This window comes from Tupaia chinensis, unplaced genomic scaffold (assembly GCF_000334495.1).
Source record: "Tupaia chinensis unplaced genomic scaffold, TupChi_1.0 Scaffold139594_1, whole genome shotgun sequence".
Classification (NCBI taxonomy): domain Eukaryota; kingdom Metazoa; phylum Chordata; class Mammalia; order Scandentia; family Tupaiidae; genus Tupaia; species Tupaia belangeri.
Window position 1 is genome coordinate 368,246 of NW_006199477.1, and position 9,054 is coordinate 377,299.

The window sequence follows — 9,054 nt, forward strand, 5'->3', positions numbered from 1 at the left end:
TAAAAACTATGTAAAGGCACTAACACCACCTCTGCTTTGACCAATAAGAAAATATAACCGAATTTAAAATAGGTATGGTGATAAGATTTGTGCATTATTAACACAGTTGTATAGTTTAAGTACAATATTTCTTTCTATATGCTTTTCTCGCTTCACAATCTATATTTCTTATATAAAAAGAAAACTAAACTAAAGCTTTTAAAGTATGTTTTGAAGGGAATTTTCAGACCTTGAAGTTTAGAGGTTAATGGTCTTTAGGTTAGAAGGACTTTGAGCAGTCATGCTACATACAAATGATAGGAATACAAGAAAGTTTTAGGAAGTCTCTTTTTTGAAGAATCTACTTCTATCAATACTGACTTCAAGGTTACTGGAGACAACTTGTGGCACATACACAAAAAAGATCCTTTATCAACTATACATGATGTGAATTTTGTATGGTATTCGCTATGTCGAAGTGACTATGAGATTTATGCATCACAGTTCTCCTAAGAGTCTACTCTAATTCATTATGTGCTGGTTAAAAAGTGGTAAATTATTTTAAGTTTACCTATGCCTTGGACTTGAGCCTGAGTTGATCCCAAGCCAGAGGCGCTCACAGCTGCATGCTTTATTTACAATCCCTTTGTCAGACTTACAACTGCCCCAGGCTATAACATAGTGTACCTAATGTTCAAACTGGCAGGTAATCTTATGTCAAACATACTTCTTTGATTTAAAGTGATCAATAGATTCTTGTAAAGAGGTAATTTCTCTGATGTTTCCACCTTGCCTTTCTTACAGGTGATTCACACAAAAGCCTGCTTATATGATGTACGAACAATAAACAGAAAGCTATAATCATGTTTTTTCAGATGTTTCCGGTGCACAACGATTTTGGATCGATACACTGTGTAATACAATTATCTGCAATGATCTGGTTGTATTGAAAAAGAATTTGCAGGAGACCTCTAGGGGGTTTTATCCAGAAACACGTAGCTGGCAACGTAGTGAATAGAGGAAGGAAAAATTAAAGGATTGACAAAGGCTGTCTATTATGCACCCAATGATTTTATTAATATTTTAGTTCACAAAAGTATTAAAACTCAAAGTTCAAACAATAGCTCAAAAGTAGCAATAACAATATCCACGGCTTTTACTACTTACTTACATGTAAAAAACAAACCTTAACAAATATCAAAATGCTAACTACAGAGATTCAATGTTTTGTGAATATTATGTACCACAGAGAATAGGCAATGTGATTGATGTGATTGTATATTTATGCTATAAGCATCCTATTTTATTTCTATCTTAACTAACTTAAATGAAACTAGTGTCTATGAAGTAGTTGACTTATCTTCAACTACCTTTTTTTTTCCTATAACGGCAAATTTTTAGATTGGGTCTTCATTTGAACTGTTCAACAGCACACTATACAATAAGCCCTTTATTCCAAACTTTATATATATATATATATATAAAGATTTGCAACATCAGAGAAGGAATTAACTTATGCAGGCTGTATCCAAGAGACATTAAACACTTTTTCTGCCAAGAACCAAGAACTCTGTATGGAAACAACTCAGTTTTGTTTTTATGGTTTTCTCAAAGATGCTGGTTCTTTGCAGCATCTCCCTCAAAAATCTGAAAGGATCCACATCTATTTTGAGCCTCCAATCATTCATTTCGAATGTGAAATTCGCTTTTGTTAGGCTAGGGCAGATTCCCATTCTGGTTACGCTCACAGTTTGGGGGTACACTATTACCTTTAACAAAGCACTGCTTGATGTGGATTCTGCAAGGCCCATCCTCCAGCTGCTGCAGACCTGCTCAGATGGTGGTGATTGCTCGTTCCAGATGCTTCTCTCCCTCAGTATACTACTGAGTACTTGCTTTTAGTTTCTTGACCACACTGTCAAGGTGCTTCACCTTACTCTGACTTTGATGGCTTTGTGTACCTGCAGGAGACCAGCTTCTGACTTTCTTAGAAAGTAGTATCTTTTGCATATTGCCTGTGAAGACAAAAAGCATTCCAATAGTGCCTTTTCTGATGTACTTTTTGTATTGCATCCTGTTATTTTGAGCTATAGGATACTGGAGATCATACAGCCCCTCATTAGCAACTGGGTCAAGTATCCACATCTCTTCTAAGATCAAAACCTTTAAGGGACTTTCTCAGAAAAAAAAAAAAAAGTCAGTTGGAGGAAAGAGCCACCATTAGCCTAAATACAGTGTTAATCAATACATAAAGGTTCAAAGGCAAAATAAAATATTTCCCATAGTTCTTAGAGAATGAAGAAGGATCAAAATGAATTCTTTCTCTTTAAAATATAAAGAAGAATTTAATGAATATAAAAATGTATTTAATCTTTTTGAGTTAACACCTCCATAACCCTTTCATTTAGCTCTAAAGCAAACTGTATCATGTAACACAGGGAAATCCTTCTACTGTAAGCATAATTAGGATACCCTCCTAATGACTTCTCCACACCACTTAAACTAATTGGCTCTATAAGAACGCTATGTTTGTCATTTTCTTTTTCAATTTTATTATCTTTCTAACACACCATGTCTTAGTTTTAAATATAAATACAGACGAACATTAAATATAATCGAAGAATTAATAATAAGTGAAAAGACTCTTTTTTTTTTCCCTTTGAATGTGATTCTTTAAAAGGAAAACTCATGAAACTTTATTGGTACTGTTTTCAGATTCATCAATATGGTGTTCCTGGCTTTTTTTTTTTTTTTTTTTTTTATTGGCCCCCTGCCACACCTTGACTCTCTATCATGCTCCATCATGCTTCTTTTAATCTGAATATTTAGTGTTCTTTCATGTCTTAATTACAGCAAATTATGGCACAGTTGGCACCATTTCTTGAAATTAATCCCAGAGTACTTTGTTTCTGTCAAGCAGTCAAAGCCTTGGAGAATAATAGTAAATGTTATTGCAGATCTAAATTTAAATGACTGTCTATGTATTTAACTTAAGCCTTTAATTATTCGTGCCGAACTGTTTTTGGTTCAAATGTTAAACATTATTCATTGAGAATGTAAAATTACTTTAGACAGCTTAAAACCTGCAGATATGTTTGGCTATAATTTTAACACAACAATTATTTATATTAACATATTTTCTCAGGTGTGCAAAACTTTGTAAATAATATGTGATATCTTCTTACGGATATGTACGTCAGTAAGTTTCATTAGTTCTGTCATTATTAATAACAGCTATGGATTTAGGTCCATTCAGTTCCAAATGGCTTTTCTCTCATTTTTACATTGTGAAGCATAGTCAAGAATGTCTTTGTATTACTATTATTAATAGTTTTTAAGTCAGTCAGAGATAATAAAGTACCTTAAAAGATCTTACAGACAAATGAATTATGTCGTGTGTATCTCTGTGTGTTGCCATGGGATATTTCAAGATCCTACAACTCTCAATAGTCAATTCTTTCATCTTCCAATTGTGAGCAGGATCTCCAAATATCCAGATGCAAAAACGAAGTACTACTTTATAAAAGCATATGGGCTTGGGACCAGCAGTTAGCGTAATGGCTATGTCGCTGACTCCCATGCAGTCAATGGTGATTTGCATCCCAGACCTGGTGGCTTAAAACTCATGTCGGGCACGTGTGCGTGCATGCCCAAGATCCCGAGAGAAGAATCGAGGAGAAGGGATTGTGGGAAACCACCCCAGTGGTTTCTCGCTTTCTGTTGCTCTGTCTCTGTCTGTTTGGCGAGCGCAAAAAAAAAAAAAAAAGGATACGGACTTTAAAAAATTGAAGGTAGTAGAATCTGCTCTTCATGTACTATGAATATACAGAGACCTCAAAAAAGTTTGTAGAAAAATGGAATTAAAGCATATACTATGAATATACAGAGACCTCAAAAAGTTTGTAGAAAAATGGAATTAAAGCATATCATTGAGTGGTAATAAATTTGAAAATCTGTGTACAGTTTTCTCATAATAAGAATTTTCCATGAAAGTTTTGCAGATACTGTGTATATTTAAAGAATTAGAAACTGGAAAATCGAAATATAAAATTCATACTTGTTGAATTATTTTCAATATTAGGATTTCATGATCATTTTTTAAAAGGGGAAAGCACTTCCTCTTTTAATGAGTAATAAAAATTACACACTTTTAAAAGTGGACATTCTATGCAGTGAACAATGTAGTCAGAACGTGTGTATCGCAGTGGTTGAGTCTATGAATCCTCCCCAGGATATGACCTCTGGGTAGATAGGAACATTGTCCTACTTACCCATCAGACTGCTGCCAGCATTTAATGCAGAGCTGGATACACAGCATTCTCTGCACAATAAACGCTTAGTGAATTGAATTGGATAGATGTTAATTTCACCTGTCAGAACGGTATCATTTCCTCACTAGGAAAAATGTGTCATTTGCTTTGCCTCTGAAATACAAAGTGAATATGGAAGGACTCGCAATTGCAATTTTGGCAGATTTACCTTAGAGCCATCTTAGTAATAATTTGATAGATACTACAATTTTATTTCATTTAATCTCTAAGTAAAATTTAAAGGTGTTTCTATTACCAACACTTAAGGTATTTACTGACTTTTGAAACCAACAAGAGAAAGTTGAACTGAAAAAATAAATGGCAAAGTAGATATTTCTAAATAATTCAGAAAAACAAGTGTGCCAAGTCCTAATTTTCCAATTACCTTTCCTTATCAATAGCAATACCATTGTTGAATAGATATGTTTCTCCATTTTCTTACAATCTTAAGGATGTAGTTGATCTTTCCAACTACAAAGTTTTCTGGCAGCTCTAAAACCTTTTCAAGCTGTGTTATCTGTTGTTATAGCTGAGCAAGTTCCACATTGTGGTTCTGTGGGGTGGCTATTATGACTAAATGCAATGACTGCAAGATCTTTCCTAGTTTTGCAATCACAAGAGCAGCTCCTCCCCCACATACGTATTACTTATTAGCTGTTTCAGCTTCTTCTTCCTATATGCTATCTTCACATTCTTACAGTTTCATCGCTGTTTGTATTGCATTTAAAATCATGGTTAAAATGAGAAATTAATGTTCATGACACCAGATATATTCTGTTCATTATAGTTTCTAAACATTGTTATAGACCCGCTTAGAAAAAATAAACAAGCATGTCTCTGTGATAGTACAGCTAATGTAAATGTAGAAACTGAGGCATAGCAAAGTGAAACCAATTATCTCAGCCTGGAGAACTTTCACATATGTTGTTTATAAATCTTAGATATCAAGGAGCTATCATATTTTTGTATCAAGCCTAAAGTATGGCTTCTACACTCTTGTTTTATATAACCAAGACATTCCTTTTCTTTTAAGAATTATTTCAAGGGGACCAGCAGTTAGTATAATGGCTACGTCGCTGAACTCCCATGTGGTCCACCACGGTTCGCATCCCGGACCCCGTGGCTTAAAACTCACACTGGGAGCATGTGTGTACGTGCCCAAGATCCCGAGAGGAGAATGGAGGAGAAGGGATTGTGGCGTGGCCATCCCCCCTGGGGGGTGATTTCTCGCTTTCTATCTCTCTGTCTCTCTCTGTCTGTCTGGCGAATGCACACGCCCTATAGCAAAAACCTCTCCAAAAAAAAAAAAATTTCAATATGCTTAAGAAATTTTCTTTCTTAGTTTTACAGTGAATTACCTGATACTTAACAAAATAAAAATTTGATTGCATTTTATAATAGCATTTCATGTGAATAGTATCATTTCACCCTTATTGTAGACTTCCAAAGTATTATTGCTCCACATTATAGATAAAGAAACTTAGCTCCAAATCCTTTGCTCTTTCTTCTATACTAGGTTACTGTTTTCCTTGAGAGATTTGGGTTTTGTATCATTTATTTATACATAGATATATAAATTAAGAGTTTATATTTAATAAACATAATAGCAATATTATACTCAATATAAATAACAATTAATACAAAAAGTGCATCTTAATAAAGTCATCTTTACATAATAATCTGTTAAGTTTTAGTATAATGATTTGAATTCCTTACTGTCTTCAAAATAATTCTACTTATTTTGTTTGACAATTACAATCCCTGCTTAACAACAGAAGACAAATCTTTCTTTCTCTTGTTCTTGCTCTCACTCTATCTCTATCCCTTTTTTAAACAGGGCTAGATTTTTTTCTATTTATATCCAGAGAAGGCAGTTGGGTATAGTGGAGGGTTTCTTCAGTACCAAAAATTCAATCATTATCAAAACCCGGATGACACCATTAGCCGTTAAAGGTTAGTTTGACCATATTGAGATGGGATTGGTAGGCAAAAGATAAGTAGTAGTGGAAATATGTTTAATAACAGAGAATAATTTAGAGAGGCCCGAAAAATTAGGTATACCACTCTATAAACAATTGTGTATTATGACACAGAATCAAGGAAACTGTAGACAGCACAAAGATCTTAAGGCAGATCCATGGAAGGCTAGACTGTAGGCAAAAAACACCAAAGATATAAGATAAAATCAACAGATAATAGACTATAGATAATGAACATTAAGTATCATGAGGTCTAGAGCAAAGACATGTTTTCTCTAAAAGCCCATTTTACAGAGGGTCTTGGTTGGAAACTGATACTTTTGAAAATGCAGTAAAAGCAGATAAATAGAATTTTTGTCTATCCTATCAACAGGAGCTTAGCTCATTATTATTGGTTATTGAGATATTAAAAAAAGGTCCTTCTGTAATTGTTACCTCATACAATGTACTAGAATTATTTCACTGGCAGACGGGACTATGTCCTTTGTTTTGTATTCAGTGACCCCAGCTCTGCTCCTGAGATGGTACACACATACACAGTAGGTGCTTATACGTGCATGCTGAATTGAGCTAAAGACTTCAGAAGCAGTAATAATAGTGCTAGCAACATGTTAAATACACAACGAATTCCTAAATTTTTTTTGAGAGAGTTTTCGCTATAGGGCGCGTGCGCTCGCCAGACAGACAGAGAGAGACATAGAGACAGAAAGCTAGAAATCACCCCCCAAGGGGGATGGTCATGCTGCAATCCCTTCTCCTCCATTCTCCTCTCGGGATCATGGGCACGCACACACATGCACCCGGCGTGAGTTTTAAGCCACCAGGTCCAGGATGCGAACCGTGGTCGACTATGTGGGGGTCCAACGACATAGCCATTACACTAACTGCTGGTTCCCACGAATTCCTAAATTTGAAGGAAAACATCTATACAAAAACTGAATTAAAAAGCTGGTAAATTCACTATTTTGTAATTGTATGTAATGAAAATGTAATTTCCAAATTTGGGAAATGAATAAGTAAGGTGAGGCATTGTAGTTTTAATAAATGGTGCTCTCAAATATACAATGAATATTTTGAGAAACAACCGTAAAGATTGATTATACATATGACAAAAAAAGAAAAAAGAAACAACAAGTCCTATTAAAGCAAATGGAAAGCCTTTTGGCTAAAGTTTGTTTCGAGGCTAAGATGAATATTCTTAGTGCATTTTTAAAAATTCTATTATACAGTGTATTCATGTTGGAAAATTCATTTTATAAGCTATAATGATATACAGTGATTAATGTATAAAAAAGAGAAGAACTATATTTATATGTGTTCAGCCCTGTTTACAGTGAATTTTGTATTAAATTCATAATTTTCATTTTAACATATTCTGTTTTATTATGTTCAGGGAATGTGACTACCATCATCAGCATTATTAATTCTAGCCAGACCTTCTGTGTCAGTTGAGTGGGGTTTTTTATCATGTAATCAAGTAGTCAAAATATTATCTATGCCAAAAATTAACATATCACCATAGTGAACTGGAACCCAGAATAGGATTCACAAGCAGATTTAGCTCCCATCAAAACTTCACCACTTATTGTTATCCGTGTAAACTTAATTAGACTATTAATCTTCCCTCAGTCTCAGTTTTCTCGCTTGTAAAATAAAGATATAATGTTTATCTCAGAGAGATGAGATAAAAAGAAATAATGCGTCTGGTACATATCTGACACAGTAAGCACTGAGGGGACAAAAAAGACAATATTTTTAGAATGGGTTATTGTTATCACCTTAAAAGTTTATTTAAATTTAAGGAATTATGAAAATTATTCTACAGATACTGTCTTTGAAAAGTACTAGACAAACTGGTGGTATGGTACTTAAAGAATTGGATCCTACATGGTCAACTTCATGGTTTGGGTCCTAGGCTTAGTGGCTTGAAAAACATGCCAGGGGCTATGTGCATGCATGCCCCAAATCCTGAGAGGAGTATGGAACAGAAGGGATTGTTGCATGGCCAACCCCCTCAAAGGATGATTTCTCACTTTCCTGCTCTCTCTTTCCTATTCTCTCTCTCCATCTCTTTTTCTGGCAAACACATGTGCCCTGTAACAAACAAGTTGCTATATTTTTTTAATTATTGCTTTTCTAATGGAATTAGATATTTTCTAACATTCAAAGTTTTCATCTAATTAGATATTTTATGTTCAAAGTTTTAAATTTGAATGGTTTTCTCTAAAATCATGTTTGAGTGTTTCCTTGTCTTAATCCATTCAGACTGCTATAATAAAATGCCATAAGCTAGGGTGGTTGTACATAATAGAAATTTGTTTCTCACTGTTCCAGAGACTGAGAAGTTCAAGATCAAGGTGACAGAGAATGTGGAGTCTGTTAAAGGTTTGCTTCATAGAAGTCAATTTTTTGTTGTGTCCTCATCTGGCAGAAAAGATGAGGGATCTCTCTTGTGTCTCTTTTATAAAGGAACTAATCCCATTTGTGAGAGCTCTATGCTGACAGCATAATCCCTCCCCAAAACCACATCTCTTAATACCATTGTTTCAGGTGTTAGGATTTTAACCTAGAAATTTGGGGAGATAAAAATATTCTATTCGTTGTACTGTAGGGTGCATGTGATCACTGGAGAGAGACAGAGAGAAAAGTAGAACTAGAATCCTGCTGGAAGACGTTCAGTAGAAAGGGGGTTGAGAAAGTAATATTCTAGTTCTTCAGAATATGAGCTAAGGGACCAGCAGTTAGCGTAATGGCTATGTCGCTGGACTCCTATGTAGTTGACCGCA